Source organism: Mastigoproctus giganteus, chromosome 6 (genome assembly GCF_048544385.1).
Source record: "Mastigoproctus giganteus isolate SK-2022 chromosome 6, ASM4854438v1, whole genome shotgun sequence".
Classification (NCBI taxonomy): domain Eukaryota; kingdom Metazoa; phylum Arthropoda; class Arachnida; order Uropygi; family Thelyphonidae; genus Mastigoproctus; species Mastigoproctus giganteus.
Genome location: NC_143580.1, coordinates 34196055 through 34222017, shown reverse-complemented (window position 1 = coordinate 34222017; position 25963 = coordinate 34196055). Strand labels below are relative to the sequence as shown.

The following is a 25963-nucleotide window of genomic DNA, read 5'->3' as shown; positions in this document are numbered from 1 at the left end:
AATGACACAACACATGTCCACATATATGGAAGCAGTGTTAAGAGACAGGAACCATTTCAAGAGGAGCTGGCAAAGGTCGCCCGAGGGCAACATCAGCGAGAACAGACCACTATCTGGCTCTAACAACAAGGCGGGACCCTATGATGTCCTGTCAGCTGTCTCTTGAGGTTGCTGCAGCTACAGGTGAAAACATTTCCAACCGGACTGTGTTAAGAAGGCTCAATTCAAGTGGACTCTAAGCATGGAAGCCAGTTGTTTGTATCCCATTAACCTTGAAATCTCAATAAGAGTCTCTACCTGGTTGTGGAACCTGGCTGCCTCCACGTGGTTTGGGATGGGAGTCAGGAGAAAGGGGACTAGGTTTTCCATGCCCCCTGGCTGCAAAATGCCTGGCCCCGGCACTCAACACCCAACATAACACACACACACACACACAGTTGCCGGCCTTGGCCTAGTGCCTTTAGAAGCTACAGCGGCGTATAGGGGGGGAACCCTAGAGGCCGCAACAAAGTACAAAAAATAATAATAATAAATAAAATAAATAAAATCCCATTAACCTGTCTGCGCTGGTAGCACAGTAGTATCGTCATCGTTCTCCCCACACTGAATGGAAAAGGCTCGGTTTCGAATCCTGTCGATGATGCGAGGAACTTTAATGGGCTTATTTTACTCCGTGGCTGAGTTAAGTCGGTCTCAGGTATAGATAGCAAGGTTCTCCCCCACCCCACAAGAAACGGGTTTTTTCGCCAGCAAAACAAGAAAATCGACCAGAGAACACACGCAATTTACAGACATAAAACACATATAAGAAATTCCGGATGGCCCTAATATAATAATTTGAATTTTGAATTCCATTAACCAAAACCACCGCAGAGCTCATCGAAACTAGTGCTATGAACATGTCCTGTCAGCTGTCTCTTGAGGTTGGTGCAGCTACAGGTGTCATCACTTAGAGTGATGACAAATGCGGTGCAGTTCTGCTCTCTAATCAGTTCCATTTTAGCCTACAAACAGATTCTAGCTGTTATTTCATCTGGAGACAACCAAGAATGCAGTACCATCCCTCCAACATCAGAGAAAACGACACTTAAGGTGGAGGCGGAGTTCTCGTGTAGGGTGGAAAATGATCAACGGCTGCACCACTCTTCATGTTTTTGATAGGGGTACCGTAACTGCGCAGAGATACCTAGAACAGATCCTCGAATCCATGTGCGACCTTTTAGTGGTGGAGTTGGCCCAGATTTTCTTTTGATACACGACAACGCCACTACATATAAATCGCAAGTGATGGAGAACTTGAAACTGAAGATATCCAACGACTGCCATCGCCACCACGATCACCAGGCTTATATCCGATGGAACATGTGTGGGACGCCCTTGGGCATCGCACTGCACGCCGACAGCCAACCCCTCAGTCACTTGGTGAGCTAAGGTCTGCGCTTGTGGAAGAATGGAATTTGTTGCCACAGAATCTTAGATACCCTTATATCGAGCATGGTTCACTGCTGTAAGGCATGTTTAGCCTTTGGAGAGGGTAATACGCCGTACTGATATCATGTGACCATATTTTCGAGCATCTTGTATCGACTTCTGTATTGTGACCTTTTTGGTATTTCTTATACAACCCCTATAAATGTCCCTTATACCTGTCTAAAGTTTCTTGCTGTGTCCTCATTTCCTTGTTGCTCTATGGTACACCACCATATCAAATTTTGTCCCCCTTCCTGGCAAGCTGCACGAATTACACCACGTTTTCTGTTAAGTTTGTCGAGCAGTGTATTATTCGTGCTATTCAACAACTTCAATAACAACTGACAACACTGCTTGATTTAACATTATAGTTCAAGGAAATTGGTGGAATACCATCAAAGATGTAGCCTGAATGTTAGTGTTAACTGTAGGTCTGTCTAGTAGATAACTAGTGAGTGACTCGAGCATCGTCTCACATAAACTCCAAGCTTGGATCCAAAAATTTCAGATTTGGATTCATACGTCCACAGTACGTTTTTCCACTCTTCAATTGTCCAATTTTGAAGGCTCTTACCAACCGTTTCTTTGATTTTCCGATTTTTTTCGGATTGCTACACGACTATGAAGTCCTGCTTGTTTAATATGAAGCAATGGATGTAGACAAGTTAGTGTTTCTGTTCCTATTGAACTCGGCTCGGATTTCACTTGCAGTAAGTCGTTGAATGCGTTTAGAAATCAGTGCTGGTTTTATCCTGTGCTTCCTTTGTTACGTGTGGTCTTCCGCATCGAGGTTTGTCCTTTAATGCCCGCAAGAGTGTGTTCTGAAATGCTTGCAGTACGTAATACGTCTTTACTTTTAGAACTGCTCTCGTATTTTGCTAGTATGCGTATTATAATCATTTCTTCAAGTGATTATACATACGTGCATATATATACACAGATATGTGTATATATACGCACATATATACACACAGATATGTGTATATATATGTGCGTTTGTATATTACCACACAAATGTCAGACATCCCACGATGTTTTATTAATCAGTACTGTAATGCGAGATCTGGGTGCCTACAGTAGATAAAATATCACGATACTTCTAAACAACAAACAGATTCGCAAATGAGAATCCAGTAGGTGATTAAGTAACCATGGCAACGTAACATCTTCTGTCTGCCTATGAATAGAAATTAGTATTGGTCAAGTAAATGGAGATGCTTGGGATAATCATGGTGATTCCGATAGATATCTACAGATGTAATTATACACAGATAAAGAATCGGACACAATAGCGTCCACCCATGGGACCTACCCGCCTCATCACATTCCAAGTTCTACGTGTTCTCGCATCCACCCCTCATCCCTCCCGGATCTCCTCCTATCACAGGAAGTCCCAGCTAGCGAAACAAGTAGGCCGTGATAGATGGCATGGGAGGATCCCTAGCGGATTGCGATGTGGAATGGGTAAGCAGGTCAAAAGAAGGTTGAAGCCGGTATCCAGCATTAGCCCACATAACGAAAGGGTTCTGGTCAGCACGGGAAACTCCCAGCAATTATACTTTATCATAATGCGATACGAAATCGTGGCAAGACTTAAGTGAAGTACTTTCCATCCTGTGAAAAGTTATGTAAAACATGGAAGAGCCAAATGCATTATTTATAACATAATGGGCTGTAATATAAGCATCCATAGCTCTCCTCTTCTTTAGTTAATCCCTTTTTTAAATCGAGCAGTTTTTTGCTATCCTACTTCGTTATGTCTGTCAAAAGTGCTCTAGTATTACAGCCATTCCCTATCGGCACTATGTTTGGAGGTTAAAGGTTGAACTTTTAAAATAATAAAATGCTTTTTTGTTATTTTAACAGTTCATTTCTCAGCCGTTACTAAGTTGTATTAGAATGCTTTAAAAATAGTTAAAATAAATATCTTCATATGAGTCTGGATCTTGTTAAATTCATTTCGCAGAATTTCAGTTAAATTTAACATTAATGTCTATTTTTCGAGTTAGTATTAGTAAAATATTAGCCACATAGTGCAAGGGAGCCACAGATTTATGTAGCACAGTCCCCCAAAAAGGGAAAGTACATAAGAAAATACAAAACAAATTATGCACTTCCATCCTTACGTAGGTAACTATCCAGTTGACCTTTGAATATCTTCAAACTGTCAACTATTACCTGAGGAGGCAACTTGTTCCAGTAATCAACGATTCGCTGGCTAAAAGAAAACTTCCTACAACCTAGTCTGAACCACTTCCCTTATAATTTGAATTTATAGCCTCTATTTCTTGGTTCTGGCTTATTAGAAGAAATAATGTTGACAGTTTTCTCTTTAGGCATTGTGGTGCAATGCCTGAGACCATAAAATGGTAAGAAACGATTTGCATAGTATTCCTATGCAAGAATTATTGCCACAAGATACTACATGAATAACCCAGAAACTTTCGTCGGTAGCTCATTTTGTAAATGTACTCGTAATTCTCTATTTCTCAGCCATGTTCTGCTTACAGATGAATCGCTGTTTACCAGAAATGGAATTTTCAACTCTCGAAACGCTCAGATGGGCCAAAAACAAAAAAAACATACCATTGTCGTGTGATTTGTTATTCTTTCCTCGGGGTGTGTAGTTTAGAATCTCATTCGGATAGCATCATTCTCTCTACATGCTGGATCCATCTGTTTCTGTATGGGTCGATAAAATTCAGTACTGAAGTTGTCTCCAGTTCTGACAGGATGTCTTGATTTCTTTTCATGTCTATGTGCAGCCCTTGAACTCATGATCCACCATCCAGTATTTGAAAGTTAGTTAGTAGAGCCGACGACAAAAACACATACATAGCTATGGGATTGAGTCATCTGAAAATGTAAGAAATAATGAGGTTTGTTTATATGAAACCTATTATCTCTTGTTAGATTTATAGTCCACGTGACACGTATTTGCTTCTTGTTATGGACTCTTCTCTTATATAATATAATAAAATAAACCAAGATCTTTATGCTTACCAACTTTTGGGATCATTTCACCATTAATAGTTGCATTGATGGTGCTTGTTGATGGTTTTACATCGAAAATATTAAAATTAAGCTGCCGTCCCCACCTGTTTGAGGAAACTTTAGAAGTCGGTATGTAGTTTCTAAATTAAATTTGATGCCCTGAACATCAGCAAAGGGTATTCTGATGCCATTGCAAAGAATGAGCTTTAGAGTAAACCTCCTTGTGAGATTTGGTAGCTAAGTTCAACTTTTCTATTCTTTATGGAATGTAGCTGAAGCACCGGACGTCACGTGGGAACAGAAGATGTGTTTAAGGTTTAATACTTCATTCACATTTTTTTTTTAATATAACGCAATTAATTGACTAAAACATTAATCAGTTAATTTAAAGCATTTTTCTACTCATGGTTTCCAGTTTTCGGAAACTAGAACATTGTTCAAACTTTAATATAATAGCAAACAGCAAAACATTAATTTCAATAAATTCTATTTTAGTTGGGTGGGGGAGAGGGAAAGCATTTTTCAATAAAAATCCTTTGGATAAAACTCTATGGAAAGGGACCACGCTTCTGTCTTAAATGCTCTATAAGTGTTCTCGACTACTGTGAGAAAATTAAATTTACATGTAAAGTTGGTCAAAACAGTAGAAACAATACAGTACTCAGTTATAAAGCAACCCTCCCGATTCTCAAATAAAATGAAAAACTCATAAGTTTTTAAGGATAGTTCAGCAGTCAAAGGCTGCTTTAAGGATAAAGTATTTGTTCCTGTACAAGAAAAATATCAATTAATGCTTTTTCATAAGTCAAAAGTAATTATTCTGTGGTTATTATCAGAATCACTGGTACTGAAAGAAGTACTTTTTTGACAACGTGTGTCTCGTTTGTCAAAAAGACAAAACTATTGTGTCATTAAGAAATTGCGTATGTTTTAAGAAATTTGCCTCTTGTCTGTAATCTGACATTTTACCCGGAACAGTATAACTTCTACAGTTTTGACGTCTGTAATCACTCTAACCACGTGTGGTAAAACATTCCTATCTTTCCAATATTTTTCTCGTTCATTCATCTAGAGGGCGTTATTGTTTAAATTCAGGTTTACAGCGGAAGACGTTGGCGGCCCGCATATGACATCACCCTTGTCTACTTACATGTTTCTTCGGCGTCTCCCACGAGAAAGGTGTGACCTTTTGACATTTCTCCGAAACGCGTGTTTCTAATGAAAATTAAGGGCATGAAACTTACTCCGTAAAGTGCAGTGTTAATTTTGTTTCGAAATCTAAAGATTCTGTAAGGTTTGATTCCATTAAACTTCGTTTAATATTCGAAACTATCCCCCCCCTCTATCACACACACACACACAGGCCAAAAAAATACGAAACTTCATTCACTATCGAATCGGAGCGGCTTTGTTTCGAATAACAGCAAGTGTGCGGCGCGTCATGGGTTCTATAAGTTTTAGTGCGTTTTGGTCTAATTGTAACCATTCTTCCAGAAAAATATCGCGTAGCTGCGACAAAATTGAATGAGGAGGACTTCATTGCCGAACAGCTCTCTTCACAACATATCCCCAATAGGACTGAGATCGGATGAATGTTGGGGCCAGGGAAGATGGTGGAAATCTGTGTCATGTTCTTCGAAACATTCCTGCATGATTGTGGTACTATGTTGCACTGTCATCCATAAAGTGGCCATCACCTTCGTGATAAGAGTGTAACATTGTAAGGAGCAGAAGATCTCATACAAAATAGAATATATCATCGCACTAACAAGAGGAAGAAATAGAAGACATCACCCACTTAGGATGAAACAATCAAACTTGGACTCTCTAAAAGGAATGTTCCCATGTAACACCATTGAACACTTCAACACCTTCTCCATTGATCCGGTAAAGTTTGAAGTCAATAAAACCTACAGAAGCCAAATTATAAACCAAATCTGGATTAAATCACCAGGATTGCTGTGAAAATTGAGCAGTTTTTTATCAGAAATTTGTATGGTATGAACAATTAAATGCAATAATATAATGAATATAAATAAATCTGTTATGTTAGTTGTTATGTAGAACCTGTGTATTTAACTCTTCAATTATTAAAATCTATGTTATTTCAAAGTGAATATAATTAAGTAAATGTATATATCTATTTAATAGTTATTATTATACAATAATTATATTGTAAAGATCTGAAAATTTGTACAGAAGTGTATAATGTATATTTCAAAATTTCTGTACACCCTCCTAGCCCACTAGCTGTACAGGGGGTGAACCTTGTGTTAATAAACTGATAGTAATAATAATAAAAAAATATTCAAGTACTCCTCGGATGACATTCAACCTTCCACCGGTATCAACGAACCCAGTCCATACCAACAAAACATTCCCCATTCCATGATACCACCTCCATATTCTTGGGTTGTCTTAACAAGGCACCACTTTTTTTTTGAGGTTCTTGCCACACTCTCTGCCTACCATCGGTACAAAACAAAGTGTGATTCGTCTGATGACATGACTTTCTTCCATTGTTCCACTGTCCCTTCACCACTGTGACAGTTTTTTTGTTTGTATACTGTGTGGGCTGAAAAACCCGAAATAACTCACGGAGAAATCCCTACTAACTATAAAGGCCTTTAAGAATTCCTCCAGTCTCTGACGAGATTCCAACTCGGGCTTGTACAGACGTTACGGAGGATGAAAAGACAAATAGGATGAATGTAAGATTGTTGTGACGGACATGATAATCCAAGAACAAACCAAATCCAGTGGTAAAACAAGTCACAATAAAACAAATCAAACGATTTCTATCGATTATTTCATTCTAAGCAGAATAAGCTGAATAATTCCACAGTATCCGATCCTACCTGGGGAGATTCCCTTGGATTGGAAAAGTGCAAATGTATCTCCCATACATAAGGGTGGCTCTAAAAGTGAAGTTGGAAATTATCGACCTGTCAGTCTGACTTCAGTAGTAGGGAAAATCATGGAGGCAATGATCAAGGGTGGAATTCAGGATCATTTGGATCGAATTGAAATTCTCAAGGATACTCAGCATGGTTTCGTAAAGGGAAAATCATGTTTAACAAATCTGGTTCGCTATTTCGAAAGGGTCACTCACGAGCTGGATTTAGGGAATAATTTCGACATTGTTTATTTAGATTTCAGCAAAGCTTTTGACTCAGTCCCACATGAGCGGTTGCTTTATAAGCTGGAACAGGTTGGAATCACTGGGAAAATCCTTAGATGGATAGAAGGATGGCTTCAGGGCAGGAGGCAGAGGGTTGTGATAAATGGCTATTCCTCAGATTGGGTTGATGTAAGAAGTGGGGTTCCCCAAGGATCAGTATTAGGACCACTGTTGTTTTTAATTTTCATAAACGACATTGATGAAGGGATAGAGGGCGTGATGTCTAAATTTGCAGATGATATTAAAATTGGGAGAGTAGTTAATGATCACTGTCAAGCTGAGCTTCTTCAGAGAGACCTAGATAGACTTCAGGAATGGTCAGAAAAATGGCAGCTGTGCTTTAATCCAACAAAGTGTAAGGTATTACACCTGGGAAACAGTAATCCCAAAAAAACTTATTCACTTGGTGGAGTTCAACTAAAGCCAGTACTGGAGGAAAGGGACTTGGGTGTTACGATACGGTCAGACATGAAATTCTCTGAGCATTGTAAACAGGTTGCAAGGAAGGCCCATGGTGTCCTATCAATGATCTATCGAACTTTTGCTAGTAGAGATAGGGACGTGATAATCCCATTATATAAGGCTTATGTTAGACCACACTTGGAATACTGTGTTCAAGTATGGAGACCGCACCTGAAGAAAGACATCGAGCTTCTTGAAAGGGTGCAAAGAAGGGTAACTCGCCTGGTGAGATCGGCAAAAGGGCGTCCTTATGAAGAAAGACTTCGAATATGTGGGTTGCAGAGTTTGGAAACTAGACACCTTAGAGGAGATTTGATTGAGGTGTTTAAGGCTCTGAGAGGCATCAGTAAAATGAATGAGGACAAAATTTTCAAGATTATAAATGATGCTAGAACTAGGGGACATAAATTCAAGTTACGGGGGGAAATGTTTAGATTGGATTGCAGGAAGTTCTATTTTAGCCAGCGAGTTATAAATTACTGGAATAAGTTGCCTTCATGGGTGGTAGAGGCCGACAGTTTGGGGAAATTCAAAGGTCATCTGGATAGTACTTTCGGGTAAGGGAAGCACATAGGATGATAGGTTTAATTTCCTTTTTATTTATTTTTTATTTTATTAATTATTATTATTTAGTTATTTATTTTTATTTTTTTGTTTTTATCATTGTTTTGTTCGGATTTATTTTTTTTTATTTTTTATTTTATTTATTTTTTTTTTTGGCTGGTGCAGCATAAGCCATAGGCTTTCTTGCACCATGCGGCCGTTACTAATACTAATACTAATACTTAACTGGGACTCCTCCAAAGTTCGTACTGCACCCAAGGTCTCATAAAAATTCTGATGCAAACACGGAAATAATTAGAAACATAAAATTTACAATAACCATCTACATGTTTTACATTCCAGAACTTAGGATGTGGTTTTCAAAATGCATTTCTACACGTTGAAACTCGTAAAACATCTTACCTCACTTCTAAGAGGGCTCATATTTCCTTTTTAATAATAACAGACCATATTTCAGTACTACGGAATACTGAGGGAATTTCCCCCTTCTCCTCTTTGCGCACCTGTTCATGGAAAGCCTCAAAAACAAAACATCGCACGGAATAACGCGGAGGTTAACTCATTTTCACAAGCTGTGAAGATGACTTTAGTTGTTTTTATTTAATCCTTTTTTTTTTTTTTTTTGAAAAATCTTCATTGTGCTTGTTTCTGTCTTGTTTTGCATGTGGGCACAAGAGGGGAAAAGAAAGTAAAGATTTTCCCGTAATCAAATTCTAAAGCAGCGTATAGCATATGATTTCTGCCATATGATTCTTATTAATTATTAATTGTATATAATGAATTATATGTTTAGCTGATTAATTTTAATGGCTACTCAATGCGGATTTATTCCAAAAACCTCCTTGTTTTAAAATGGCGTTTCTAAGTTCCATACATAACCTTAAGTATGAGGAGACAGAGAAACTAACTCGAAAGCACCCTAATATAGATACTTTTACTGAAAGGAAGGATAAGATCTCTGTCTCTCAATTTGATCATTAAAAATATTTTAATAAAAAAGATAATTTTTTTTAAATTTAAAATAATTCAATCATGAAAGACTTTGTTGGAAAATATCTCATGATAAACTGGTCTTTTGTTATGAGATTTTTGTCCCAAACGAATTTTTATACATTTATTCGTTTCAAAGAGCTAATTATTAGCTGCATGAAAACAAAAAATTTAATAAAATTTCGACTTACAGGACACATCACTTCCTTGAAAAATATAAACTCATTTTACTCATTTTACAAACACATCAAAAGGATGACTACTGATGCTTCAAGTCACACTGTTAATAAATTTCTCCTCAGGGAAAATAATGGAGTCACATTAAAAGAAGTAAACAAGGTTGCAATTATACTTCAGACACACCATAGGATTTTTAAAGGGAAATCGTGTCTGACCAATTTCATTGGATACTAGGATGTGGTCGCAAAGGAACTGGGTGCAAAAAATAATTTTGATATCATATACTTGGATTTCAGCAAAGCTTTCAATACTGTTGCACATAAAAGACTGCCGTACAAATTAGAGCAGTGTGACATTAAGAGAAAGTTGCTGCTATGGATAAAAGGACGGTTCAGTGGAAGGAGACAGATAGTGGTAATCGATGGACACAGCTCTTCGTGGACTAATGTTATTAGTGGAGTCCCCCCCGGGGTGTTGGGCCATTGTTTTCTATAGTTATCAATGATATTGATAAATATAGAAGTCATATCAGGCTTAATGTCCAAGTTTGCATATGATGCAAAGGTTGGCAGGGCGGTTAATGACAGGAATGACGGTATACTACTGCAACAGGATCTATAAAAGTTAGGCAGATGGACTGAGAAATGACAATTGATGCTTAATATTGACAAATGCAGAGTACTGCATATGGGTAGAAATAGCCCCAGAGTGACGTACCAACTGTGTGGTACTACACTTAGGATAGTGGAAAATGTAAAAGAGCTAGGCGTCATTGTGCAGTCAGATATAAAATTCACTGAGCAATGCGGACATGCTCCCAGGACAGCTCATGGAGTTTTGTCAATGACATATAGGAATTTTGCTAGCAGGGATAAGGAGGTGATTATCCCTTTGTATAAGGCAATGGTCAGGCCACACCTTGAGTACTGCATACAGGTCTGGAGGCCTCATTTTAGGAAGGATGTAGATCTGCTGGAACTTTATTGCATTTTGTCAAATTAATGTGCTGCCTCTATCTTTCTCCGAATTTTGCAAATCACTCAGAACGTTTTGATTGACTTTCTTCGAAATTTTAAATGAATATGTACTGTACTATATTCCGGAACGACAACGCTGTCAGAAGAACTCACAAGATAGGAAGAAAGAGAATACAAAAAACTGAGCCGTATTTAGCAGTCATGCGGTTTAAAACACGGTTGTTCAAAGCACGTGTACTTGTGCTCATTCGCGCTTGGATACATTCTGCAGCCTAACTTTCTTCACAGTGAAGTAATTTTCTATACGTAGACCCAGCTGAGATATAGGGGCTTTTTTTGCTATTATTAATCATCTTGCACAATCTACTCATTTACTAAATGAAAAGCGAATATGCAAAACAAGTTAAATATACTTTTAAAGCAATTTGAGCTAAATGTGGCAATGGACTACTGATGTTGGCCTTTGTAAGTACTGCTTTGTATAATTCAAAGTAAGTTATATTCCAAGTTGGATAATCAATGAAAATATCTATTAACTAATTTATATTATTTTTACTCGATTATATCTTATATATTAAATATTTATATCTATTCTGATGACCCAAAGCACGTCCCCACAAAAACTGGACAGGCTACTTAGCTGTTAGTTGAACTTCAAATAAAACTTAAACTTAACTGGCCTCAAAGTTAACCACAAGAAATCAGCTCAAATGACATTTACGAAGGCGGGGGGGGGGACAGAAGAATGACATATTTAAATCAATTCAAATTCAAAAAGTCAAATTCCATAAAGACCTAGAATTCATCTGGATTGAGAACCTTCATTTCTCCAGCACTTTAAATGGGGGGAAAGCACTGCCTGTGGAAATATCGAATAGAAATTTACCAGTATAAACAACACCAAAATGATTATACAATATATATCGATTTTTTTTAATGAAAACCCCAAACACGAAGGTAATAGAACTTATAGTACTTGGTACCGTGCTTGGGTTGGAGGTTGAGAAGACGAAAGAAGAATTTGTTGACATTAGACTTGAACTTCTGTAGACTGTAATTTTCAGGAAATACGTACGAAGGAAGGTTGTTCCAGAAAACAGCAGTTGAATGAATAAACGAAGATGAAAAGTTGGTTCTCTGAGTTTGAAGTTGGACAGTAAATGGATGTTGGCTGGTGGAGGCACGTGTTCGGACTGTTTTGAAAGAGAAAGCGGATATAATAGAAACTAATTCAGAAGAACAATTCCCATGGAAGTATCTGTAGAGAAAGGCATTCAGAAGAAACTACGTCTATGAGACAGCGAGTGGAGAAACTCTGTTAGAGAGGAGTCATTAATTAACCTAATTGCCCTCTTCTGAATGGAATCTAGAAGCTTGAGAGAGGTATTGGGGGCAACGCCCAGATGTGGGAACAATATTCCATGGTAGGGCGGAATTTCGATTTGTACAGAGTGAACAGCTGTTTGGAAGAGGAGTAACGCTAAGAGCGAAAGAGAAAACCAAGTTTTTTAGATGCAGAGAAAGAAATAATTGTGATGTGCTTGTGTCAAGAGAGATTAGAAGTCAGGATAATCCCCAAAAGAGATATACCAACTTGCCTAGAAATCGGATTCTCACCAAGGATGAGCATAGGACCAGAAGAATCCTTTTTGCGAGATATAAGACAAGACTGAGATTTAGAAGGATTGAAATCAACTAAGTTGTCTTTGCCCCACTGGAGAATTACCTGGAGATTGGCATTTAAGGAATTGGTAGCAGATATTCGAGAAGTTGAAGCTGATTGAGTAGGGCAAGGTTTCTCAAAATGGGATTTGGAATGCAATGTGCTATCTTCAGCAAAACTATGAATAGGATTTCCAGTCAATGGAAGAAAGTCGTTAATATACAAGAGGAAAAGAGTGGGGGAAAGAACTGAACCTTGGGGGAAACCAGCATTAATGAAGAAGTTAGAAGACAGAGAGCCATCTACCATCACCCTCAGTGAGCGATCAGAGAGAAAACTGGATAACCAATAACAAAAAACAGTTGGCAAACCATAAGATGGAAGCGTGTTTAGAAGACCTTTATGCCAAACACGATCGAAAGCCTTTGAGATGTCAAGAGAAACTGCTTGATTGTTTGTTTGTTATTTGGTCTTTAGGAGCATTAGCAACTAAGGCCATATTGCCCGAGGATATGCGGTGGTCATTCCCTGACCCTTCCGCATCCTCCGTATTTGGTGGTCACGGGCTCGAACCCCGGTCTAATCAAGAAGCGTGTACTACTCCTGCCCACCTGACTAAGGAGGTGCCATGCAACTGCTTGTGTTTCACCGAACTTTTCCATTGAATTTGTCCATAAATGAGTAACAAGCAAGAATTGGCGATGGTTGATCAGACGGAAGGTTTCTAGGTAGTTTAAGAGTTGGCGGTTAATTTGTTTTGTTTTATTATTTGGTTTTTAGGAGCATTAGCATCTAAGGCCATATTGCTCTGAGGATATGCGGTGGTCATTCCCTGACCTTTCCGCATCCTCCGTATTTGGTGGTCACGGGCTCGAACTCCGGTCTAATCAAGAAACGTGTGCTACGCACTGCTGCTCCTGCCCACCTGGCTACGGAGGCGCCGGCAGTTAATTGATTTCTCCATTACTTTAGAAAGGTAGAAGTAATTGCAATGGGACCATAATTGGATGGGAGGGATTTATCGCCCTTTTTTAGGAACTGGCTGGATATGAGCAAATTTCCAAGCAGAAGGAAAAACACCTATGGAATGAGAAAGTGAAAAAAGGCGGTAGGCAAAGAACAGGAGTAAGTTCAGGAGCACAAGTTTTGAGAACAAGTAGAGAAATACCATCAGGACCTGCAGCTTTCGTAGCATCAAGATTCGTCAAGATCTTTCTGACATCCTTTTAACGGAAGACCATAGGAGGCATTGAATGGAGTGTGTTGTAAATGGTGGGAAGTGTTTTACCAAGATCATCAATACATGAGTTGGAAGAAAAATGGGATGCTAGCAGGTCAGCTTTATCCTTGGTTGAAGTGACAACAGAACAATCTGGTTTTGGTAGAGATGGGCAAAAGTTGCGGCCAATAGCTTTGGTAAGAGACCAAAATACTCGACTACCATTTAGATAAGAAGCAAGTTTTCTACTCTTAGCCTGTTCAAATCTAGTTTGGACTGATTAATAATTGCTTTACAATTGTGGCGAGCTTTGGTCTAGACAGAAAATGAAACTGAAGAATTGGAAACAAGGCAATTACGACATGCTACGTTCTTCTCTTGAAAAGCCTTAGCACATTTATTGGAAAATCAAGGTTTAGACAAAGGACGAGATTTTAAAGTGGAGTGTGGAATAAAGGATTCCCTTCCTACAAGAATAATTTCACTGTCACAATCTGAGCAAACGTTGACATCAGAAGTTTTCAAACAGTAATCCAACCAAGGAAAAGAAGAAAAGAAATCTCGCAGGTCATTCCATTTTGTATTCTTGTAATGCCAAACAACACGAGGTTGGGAATAGCCATGAGATAAAGGCTCCATTGGAGACGAGACAATCACCAAGTTGTGATCTGAGGTGGCTAAAGGGACACTCACTTCGACCGTGTACTTAGAAGGGTTGTTTGTGAGAAAAAGATCAAGCGTGTTGGCTGTATGGTTAGGATTGTCCGGTATTCTTGTAGGCAAATGAACAATCTGTACAAGGTCATTAGTAATTGCAAAAGCCTCAGCATCTCGACCAGGTGGGTCGGTGTGACTAGAAAATAGAAGCCAGCTGGAGTTGTGAACATTAAAATCACTCAGGAATATTACCTCACTGTTAGGAAAGTTGACTGGAGAAAGTCAAGTTGCAAAGATAGGAAGTCAAAGAGCTCCATGTGACTAGTAGAGTTGGGAGAAGGGTAGAGACAACAGATGAATTTGACACAATGAGGTAGAGATATTTTGAGCCAGAGAAAATCGAAGAGAGGAGATTCCAAATTACCAAGTTTCTAACAGGGAATATAGGAACGGACATATGCACAAGTACCACCTTTGAGGCGAAAGGAATCATACAGCGAATAATTTGGGCAACTGAGATGAGCGGTAGCTGAATCAACCGATAACTGAGATTCTGTCAGAAAAAGTACATGGCGTTTGGAAGACTGCAAGTGGAAATGGACATCGTTGAGATTAGAATTGAGACCACGTATATTTGTCAAATGAACTATGAAGTGTTTGGGAGGTTTAGATCTTTTTCGCAGATAACCTTACTCTATTAGTTTGACAATTCATGGTGTATTCAATAGTAAGAAAAAGTGGGGGGAGGATATGCTGTATGAAGTAATGAAATTATTGGATATGGCGCACACATGGTAAGAATATACCCAGATCCTTGACATAACGTGGCCTCGACAATGCCCCCTGCATACACTACTCAGACTCCCTCCATCACTATCTGGCAGAGTAGAGGTAGCAAGATTATACACCAGCTGATCCGGAAGCCTCCTAATGAGTTACCAATAGGTTCGGTGCGGTGTATTAACTAGCGGCCGGCCTGCAAATACCGTTTTAGAGCTGTACCCTCGAAATGTAAGGAAGATTGGATCTCGCCTTGATGTTCATCATAACCTCAAAATTCATCAGTCATACTGCATGATGGAAGAGATGGGGAAGGGTTGACCGGAACTTAGCTTCCACCACTTCAAGCCTACAATAAACAAAGTGGTGGTATTGCACCGGTTGATGAGAGTCATCTACCACCTAGTATTGCCTTGTAACACAGAGGGGCGGAATTCCTCCATGTGGTGTGGGTGCCATACCTCTACCCCTGCTTACGTTGGTTTACACCTGAGTGGTCCCCCATAGTGCTTGTGCATGGAGGTTATACCCAGGATTACTAACAGTCCCACCATCGTGAAGGTGCAAGCAGAGGATTTGGCTGTCACAGACTGCCCGGACTTCGTCGAAATTTGGTCCACTTGACTTGAATGTCACCTGAATATCAGTTCCATCAGCGTTTTAGACTCCCAGATAGCAAGTACAGCTTGTCTGGTATATCTGAGAGAATGTCTGTGACAACCTGAAGGACCACAAAAATTCCTCAACATTGAATACTGGATCCTCCAATGGCTAAATAAAGTTACTCGGAACCCACCAACCATCTCGAAGTCAGTGATTCTTTCGAACCTGCAAGTCATCCTTTGAAAATTTGTTGCTGTCAGCACCCTCCCCGGCTAATGCACGTCCCTGATATCTTCAGACTCTCAATGAGAAGGGAGGGAACGTTGCACCCGTAACACATACACTAAGGTTAATAACCCTGACTGCCTCGAACACTTCTTCTCAGGTGATATAGTTTCTCTGTGCAGCAGTAAGAAATGCAGAACCCAAACTTTGCCACACACACATTAACTTATCCAATTCTAATGAGGGTCTGCCATTTAGATGTGTTCTTCTAGTCTGCGCCTCCCTTGACCTGTAAAATTTTCCCAGCGCCTCCCTTGAAGTAAAACATCTATAATTGACACATCATTTTTAATATTTGCCATGGTAACCCTCTTAGTGCATACTCTGTACAAGGATTTTTTTTTACAATTATAAATAAATATGATTTTTTCACAAGCGTTAGTGAATTTTCTGTGGTTGTCGGTATCCGTTACTTGTTAAGTTAATAATGATAGATTCGCGACTGGTATAATTTTCTAATGAAGCGCTGTGCCTAACAGGTAAAAGAAGGCGCAAGAGAATAGGAGGAAAACTCAATACAGTGTTTTCTATGGAGAGTATTGCAGGAACAGAAATTACAGTGACCAGTGAGAATATTTCAGTAGCAATGCGACCCTATGTGCCACTAGTAGACGAAAATTTCCGCCCTAAATGTTGAATACTGATAAATGTTAACCAATCAGAAAGCAATGTTAAAAGAAAAAAAACGCCCTCCTGAAATGTCACCCATAGGAAACGCCTACCCACTTGCGGCGGCCCTGCTTGGAAGGGGGGTCTATAAGATTGTTCATTATTATGTTAATGAATCGATAGATACTACACCATTATATCATTCGGTAGATTAAGTACTGTAATTTATTTTTGAAATGATTACAATTTAAAGGATTGAATCACTTCAATGCCAAACACTTAAACAATTGTTGGCTACGTTTCGGGAAGTCACTGTTTCCCGTCTTCAGGCCTATGGGGTTAGAACATTATTTGAGGAGCGTACTACAAGTTTTCAATTTGATAATGATTAGAGGAGTTAGCAAGATAGAGAGATACAAGAATATCACCATATTCAGTAGTCATATAAGCTGGAAGCACGAAAACCGAAAAGAGCATCAAGTGACATCCATGCCAAAATATCGCTGAGATTGCAGAGTTCGACAAATACAAAAGTAAGAATTGTAATTCGTTTTCTGCACGCAAAGTATGATCATTATGAGCAGGGTAAAAAAAATTCTGTGTGCTATACTGCATTCCAGTCAGGACATATTTATCTCTATAATAAATCGCACTATGATTCGAGGCTTGTCCAATCCATTACCGTTTTTTATTTATTATTATTATTTTTTATCTAATTGGAAATTAATTCTTTCAACCATAATACCTAATTATTCCTTCCCCTCTATTGTCCCCATTTACAGTTAGTTATAAACAAAATATTAAATACAAAGCGTTGTTGAGTTATGCATTAATAACGTGTAACTTGAGATGATGGAAAATATACATAAAATAATAAGTTATTATTTTATAACTAAAAATTTCTCTATTAGGCTTTCATATGCCTTTTACAGATTGTTCCCGCCAAAACTTAACATTAACAGTTGAAATTAAATTGATGAAAAAGTCTTCCTTGGTGAAACAGTAAGCTGTACAGACTGATACTATGTGGACAGAGAAAGTGAGAATTAATGCCTTTCTCCACTGGTACAACACACGAGATTCCTCATATGTTATTCCATAAACTTAAATTCAGTTTCGCCCATCTATGAATGAAATCTGAGGCCAAGAAAAAAATAAATGCGATCTCAGTGTAACGAGTCAGAATGATCATTTGTGCACACAGTATAAATAGCCTTTAATATGATATTTAAGACGATGCAAAAAGGCTTGAACTGGAGGGAAAAAATAATAATAATGGCGAAGGTGAATGCCATCTGTATGAAGGGGTTATTTGACGAGAGCAATGCTGTTCGTTGCTAGGCGACGCCTTGACGGGCAGGAAAAACTTGTCAGACACTTGTTGCCAGTCGAGCTTAGTGTCATCCGGCTACTTTCCTGTCCCCAAGACAGGAAAGTCACACGTGACGTGAGCAAGCAGCGCACACCCCTTTAACGAAAATTGGAGAAGTCGAGGACGACTCGGCGTGGCCTTGGTAAAGGGCACCATCGGTCGGAAACAGGCCAGACGAACTCTATCCCAACCCAAGCTGTCCTGGACCTGCACTGCAGTGGTCATTGGCACTGACAGCTGGAGAACTGCTGTGTGATAGTTGCACGTGGGAGTTGAAGGGTTTGTTATCTCTCAGCGAGTATTCGGAATTGCTACGCTACTAACGAATCTTCGAACAAATGTAATGGAAGGGGGACATTGACGTTCCTAACAGGACCGGAAAATATCCATTCCAAATCTAAGTAGGCGCTTGATTACCCTCGGAATGGAAAGGGGTGTGTGCAAATAAAATAACCTTTATCGATGTTTAACGCTTCCCGAATATTTCATTATTTGTTTTATTCCCAAATATTTTGCTTTTCTAAGTCCGTGACAAGTAATGCGGCAATTAAATTGTTCGTGTGAACTCATATTTTGTTTGCAGATTTATGTTCATGAACACAAAAAATACAATAAGTAAAAAAGAAAGAAAACCTTTGTAAAGTTTATGGCTGGTAGAACTTGAAAAGAACTACCGTTCAGATGGCCACTTGCACGCCATTACGTGATCAATGATCTCTTTTTGATGTCTTAAAAAAAATCTTTACATAAAGAAACATAAAAGTAGAAATTACTACAAATAAAACGCCCACAAAATTTGATTACTGACTATGGTTCATCCACGCTGTCTCAATGGATAAAAAGTGGGGTGTGTGATGATTCTCAGAGGCAAAATACTCTTGATTTCAAATTAAAAAGCCAACTCAAAACAGACACGCGAATTTTTTTTTAAATAAACTAAATTAAAAGATTGTGACATACACATAAAAATAAAACTAAAATATATCGCATAGAAGCATAATATTGTACAGAAAACTTTCGAAAATATTTACACTTTCTTCATCAGTTTATACATAACAGATCTGAAGACTATCAATATATCCAGTATGAAAATGTAAACGTATACGTGGTCCATTTAATGCATGACCTGTAGCATCCCCAAGTAGCTCACACATCTGGTTATCATTAGACGCTGAATTTCAAGTATGAGGCCTGTGAGCGTTTGTTTGACTTTCTGTCATTGCTAATCTTCCTGAACTACAAAAGATTCCATGATTAGAATTATCCATGTCTATACACCGTTACAACTAACATTGTCAATCCCATTCAAGATGCATAGAGCTTCTAGCCATTCCCTGTATTTGCTCTATGTGGAAAGTAGGAGGAAATCAAACTTTGATTCCGACTCGCTATGGCTGCTATTTCAGTGTGCTCACGCTGTATTTCCAGAATTAAACGCTGCTGTAGATGTAGACTACAGATATTGTTTTCTGGGAGTACTGTCTTCATCAATAGATTTTCTTCAAGTTTTTCATCCCAAAACAGACAACCGAGAATAAAATGCGCGTAATTTGCAGACAAGGTATGTTCATGGTCTGGTTGCCATTGAGCACTTTCTAAACAATTAAATTCCATACAGCTCATCGAATGATAATGTCGTTCTCGGCATGAGATAAATACAATTGAGGAATAAATACAATTGAGATTGCGCACCGCACAAAGGCGCCATCCGGAGTTTAATAGTTTACAAATGCATCATTTTTGTACATAGCCAACTAGTTAAGTAGATATAATTGGCATCATTAAGTATATCTGATATTGTGAATACCTTCACAACGAGTTGCGATGATATTGCACTACCTCGAATAAGTAACGCTTCACTATAGGAGAAGACTATTGTTATTATTCTCAGCGGATACCATCACCCATAAGGCACCGTTTCGAAGCTTATTGGCTCCTCATCAGCCCTAAAATATACTGTAATCTAAATTTTAAAAATTTAAATAATTAAAAAAAGAGAATGATTATAATCATTCACTTTTTTTAATTATTCTTGGTTTTGTTTGCTTTATTATGAATTTTACTAAAAAGTTAGCAAACCAATATACAAAGGGTACTAGGAAAGTTTTGCAATATGACGCAACAATGAATCACAGGAAGCTGCTTGTTGCTGCATGTTGAGACATGTTCATACGTGCATAGTAGCCGCCGCGCCAAGTCGATGGGCTCTGTTATTCATTAGTAATGAGAGTGTAAAGTGCTTGCGATGGCATCGTGGTCACGAAATGAGATAAGGACAGTTTTGCGGTATAATTTCGTGCGTGGTTTAACCATAGACCAGTGCTTAGAAGAAATGACTCTTGCACTAGATGATGATTGTCCACATCGTACAACGATATTCAGGTGGTATAGAGAATTCCAAAGGGGAAATTTCACTCTGGAGGATTCTGAGAGGCCGGGAAGGCCACGAACGTCAGGTACGGAGGAAAACGTTACTGCTGTGAGGAAAATGCTTGACGAAAACAGGCGAGTGACCTACCAACAGATAAAGGATACTTTGGGCCTAAATGCACCAGCAATTCGTTCGATTCTGCAAGATAATTTGCACGTGAAGAAACTTTGTTCTCTCTGGGTGCCGCATCAACTGACTGAAGAGCAGATGACACGACGTGTGACTTGGTGCCGGGAGATGTTAAAAAAGTTTGATAAGGGACAATCTCGGTATGTGAACAACATCGTGACAGGTGACGAGACTTGGCTGTACTATTACGATCTGCCGACCAAGGCTCAAAACAAAGTTTGGGTCTTTGATGATGACGACACACCCGTAATTGTCAGAAAATCCCGATCTGTAAAGAAGAAAATGATAGCTGTATTTTTCAAATCGAGTGGAATTGTGGAACGTGTCGTTTTCGACACGCAGAAGACAGTCACAGCTAAGTGGTATACTGAACAATGCCTGCCTAAAGTCATTGGATCTATGAAGAACCTGCGGCCAAAGTCAAGAATGGACACCTGGTACCTCCATCACGATAATGCTCCAGCTCACCGCGCCAAAGCCTGCACCGAATATTTGACCACGACAGGACTGAAACTTGTCGAGCACCGTCCCTACAGTCCAGACCTTGCTCCCTGCGACTTTGCACTGTTCCCGCATGTGAAAATGAAGCTAAAAGGGAGGCGGTTTTCCAGTGATGAGGACCTTCTACGGGCTTGGGACAACGAGTGTGCTTTACTCCCTAGTGAAACTTGGCAGAACTGGTTTAAAGATTGGTTTCGGAGGATGGAGAGGTGTATTGAATGTAGAGGAAATTACTTTGAAAAAATTAAATAAACAAAGCTGTATTGCAAAACTTTCCTAGTACCCTTTGTATGATCATCAAAAATTTGTTTCATTATAAGGAACAAAATGATAAAACGTTCTGATAAAAGACTTTTGTTGTTGCGGAAAAAGCTAGAACATTCAACATTATTCTATTTTTTTCCCTTCGTTTAATTCTAAAATGTATTTTTTATGTATTCACTGATCGTTACAAAATATATTAAAATAATTGTCTAAAATTCTTTATTATTCTTTTTTTTCAGAAGGGGTGCCTTATAGGCGCGGCGCTCCTAACAATGACAGAAGTTAATACAGTACAGTACTACCATTCACTGATCTAAAGCATGGTAGGCAACTATTAATCGCTCTCAGAATCTATTGGCAGTTGAAATATAATAGGAAATTGCAAAGTTTCCATTCCGAGTTCACGAGAGAGAGAGAGTCTAAAGACTTGGTATTTGCCGTTGGGCTCAATACCTCCAGAAAGACTGCATAAGAGAGAACGCTGTGGCCAAGTAAGTCTATCACGATACTTAGAAGGGAAGCAGAAGTTAATTTACAGTGATGAATCACACTAGATAGTTAATGTGTGAAATGTTCGCAATGGACATGGTATATGTCCACGGAATCGTTTCATGCAAACTGTAGCTACAATAAAGTTCGGTGGTGGTAGGTATCGTAATTGTCTGAACCAGTTGCATATACACTGGTGTTCAAACAAAGTGCATCACTCCTTAAAATTGTAATTGTCGTCCGAATAACGTAAGTATATGGCAATATTTCTTACAGATTGCATCAGATGAGATTGACACGCGTAGATCATGACGTAATATTGCATTAGCTGTCACTTTCAGCTATATAAGCACGCTCTGCAAGAGTTGCAGTCATTCCTTACTTGTGTCAGGATGGCAAGTTACGTGCAGTTGACGCCACAAAGAAAGCGTATTATTGTTGCTTTACGTGAGGAAGGATGTTCTTCCCGTCGTATTGCTTATAGACTGTCTTGTAATCAGTTAAGAGTGAGTAGATTTCTTTCCAAACTCAAGAATAGTGGTTCTGCTGATAGGAAAAAGGAACCAGAAGCAAACGGGTCTCTACGCCAAAACAGGACCGCGTTTTGAAGCGCTTATAACTTAAAAACCGTAAAGTTTTTCGTCGGAGCTGAAAAAAGAATGGGAAAAACATACAGGAGTGGTAGCAAGTGCAGCGACAGTCAGAAGACGCCTCTTCAAAAATCGTCGTCCTAAGAAATCCCTCCTCACACTAAAAATAAAAAAGGCCCGATTGATTTGGTGGAAGAAGCATGTCAAATGGAACCCCGAGCAGTGGAAGTCAGTTATTTTCTCGGATGAGAAGAAATTCAACTTGCATGGCTCTGATAGGAGACAAACGATTCGCCGTAGACGTGGTGAAGAATACCATCCAGACTGTATGGTGTCTACAGTGAAATTCCCTACCAGCCAAAGGTATGGGGGTGCATTTCGTATCGCGAAGTACGTCACCTACAGTTCATAAAAGGTTCCGTAAATGCCAGTGGATACCTGGCTATATTAGAAAGCAAATTGCTGCTCACCGTTAGAAACCATTTCAATCTGCCAGGTAACTGCATCTTTCAGGACGACTCTGCTCCTTGTCACGGGCGAAAAGTTTAAGCAGGCACTTCTGTAGTTACTTTAGTTTCATTTCTGCATTAGAGGTTCCACAGTAATGTGTTTACATTTGTTACAGGTGAAAACATGGTTGGAAGAACGGTCCATTACAATCCTTAGCTCGCCAGGAAACATTAGCATTAGAAGAGGCATATGATGCAAGAAAGTAAACTTATGCAGCATCAGCTAAAAAAAAAAAAAAAAAAAAAAACCACTCCCATTTCCCCAGTCCATTCGTTCGAAATACATCACCAGCTAAGAATTAAATTCATTTAGGCTATCAACTTCCACAACAAGGGATGGAAGCCTGTTCCAGCAATTAACCACCCGCTGGCTAAAGGAAAATTTCCGCACATCTATCCTACATCTGTCTTTCCCCAATTTGAATATATGCCCTCTCAGGTGATTATTCTGAGGAAAAGTGCCCTCTCAGGTGATTATCCCATTAGCATTGAGCATGATCAAGCCATTCAAGGCTTTATACACCTCGATCAGATCAGATCACCTCACCGGTGCCTAGTCTCCAGACACTGTAATTTGCAAAACTTGAGTCTTTCTTCGTAAGAGCAACCCTTTGTTCCATTCACTAATCTTGTTGCCCTTCTCTGTGCTCGTTCCGGCAGCTCTACATCCTTCTTGAAATGAGGCCTCCAGACCTGTATACAGTACTCTAGGTGTGGCCTGACCATTGCCTTATACAAGGGAATAATCACCTCCTTATCCCTGCTGGAAAAATTCCTGTATATCATTGACAATACTCCATGAGCTACTCTTGCAGCCCGTCTGCACTGCTCAGAGAACTTCATATCTGCCTGCACAACCACCCCCAAGTCCCTTTCATTCTCTACCACTGTCAGTGTAGTACCATAGAGTTGATACGTTGCTCTGGGGTTGCTGTTTCCCATGTGTAGTACTTTACATTTGTCAATGTTAAACTTCATTTGCCACCTCTCAGCCCATCTGCTCAACATTTCCAGATCCTGTTGCAGCAGCATACTGTCAGTAGTGTCCTAACAACCCTGCCAACCTTTGTATCGTCTGCAAACTTGGACATTAAGCCTGATATACCATCATCAATATAATTTATAAATACAGAAAACAACAATGGACCCAACACTAAACCCTGAGGGACTCCACTAATAACATTAGTCCACGATGAGCAGTGTCCATTGATTACCACTCTCTGTCTTCTCCCCCTCAACCATCCCTTTATCCATAGCAGCAATTTGCCTCCAATGCCATACTGCTCCAATTCGTGCAGCAGTCTTCCATGTGCAACAGTATCAAAAGCCTTTCTAAGATCCAAATATGTAATATCAAAATTATTCCCTGCATTCAGTTCTTTTGTGACTGCATCATAGTATCCAATCAAATTGGTCAGGCAAGACTTTCCCTTAACAAAACCATGCTGTGTCAGAACTATAACTGAACTCTTGTCTAGATGATCCTGCAGTGCTTCTTTAACCAGTGCCTCCATTAATTTTCCTGGAACAGAAGTTAAACTAACAGGTCTATAATTACTTGTGTCGGCCTCTGATCCTGCTTTGAGAATTGGGGTCACATTTGCACACCTCCAGTCTACGGGTACCTCCCCTGAGTCCAAAGAAGCTCTCATAATTATGGCTAAGGGTTTGCTTTGCTTACTTCCTTTGCTGCCTCCTTTAATATAACTGGATAGATACCATCCATCCCGCGTGCTTTTTTATGTTTATCCTCAACTTTCCTCTGTTATTACAAAATCATCTAGCTCACTGGCAGAGTTTACTTCACCTCTGGCATTCCCCTTCCTGAATAACTCCTCATGTGTGAATTTAGATGCAAAATACTCGTTTAGATTTTTAGCCTCCTGAGCAGGATCATCAACAGTTGAACCACCAATGTCCAGTGGACCAATCTGATTCATCCCTTTCCTTCTAGAGTTTACATAGGTAAAGAACTCTTTTCTGTTTTTCTTTGCATCCTTTGCCAAGGATTTCTCATAATCTCCCTTTGCCTGCCTAATGTATTTTGTGACTTGGTTACAGACCAGCTTATGTCTATCATAAGCTTCCATGTCACCCATTAATTTGTATGTATCCCATGCATTTTTCTTCTCTGCCATATGTCTCATTAGTTCATCTGACATCCATTTAGGCCTAAACCTCGAACAATATTTCTTAGTTGGTATGTAAAGCCTAGTAGCTTCCAAGATAAGTTCTTTGAATGCTTCCCATTTTGAATTTTCTGTTGGTAACATCATCAGTTGGTTCCACTGTATAGAATTTAAATACTGTCTCAGACCATCGTAATCACCTTTACAAGAGCAAAAACCCTTCCCTTTTACTCCTGATGGTAGTTACTTCTTTGAGTAAATGCCATTTTAGCACACTGTGATCACTGCCACCTAGTGGTTCCTTTATCTGCAGATTCTCAATGCATGAAGAATCACTACTGATAATCAGATCAAGAGTATTACTCCCTCGAGTGCCTCCTGAACATGCTGATGTAGAAAACAATCGTCCAATAAATCCACAAAAGCCTTCCTAGTGTGTGAGTGACCAACCCACAAATTCCAGTCAATATCTGGGTAATTAAAATCCCCTATTATAAGACTCTCTGATTTACTGGCCCAGTCTATTTCCCTGTTCAGTTTCTTATTATACTCATCAGAATCATTAGGCCTATAACACACTCCAACTCTCAATTTTGATCTCCCAATGCTTATGTAACACCAAACTGACTCGACACTGCCCTGTCCATCGATGTCGACTGGCTTCACTTCCTTGGATTTTATGTGTTTCTTAACTAATAGCATAACCCCTCCTCCCTTCCTATCCTGTCTATCCTTTCTGTACACATTGTACTCTCCAAATTTCTGTTCTGCCTTCCTTATATCTGTGTGGCACCACGTTTTTGATATCCCAACAATATTTGCCTTTGATGTTTTGAGCAATACCTCAAATTCATCAAATTTATTTACCAAACTCCTAGCACTGGTGTACACGCAAGTATACATGCACCTGTTCCT

General features: G+C 39.2%; 1 long non-coding RNA gene across 1 annotated transcript in view; it reads right to left on the bottom strand.

The window, feature by feature from the left end:
• The window catches only part of LOC150084147 (uncharacterized), a 367749-nt gene that overhangs the window by 89109 nt on the left and 252677 nt on the right, over positions 1-25963 (bottom strand). The window lies entirely within an intron of this gene.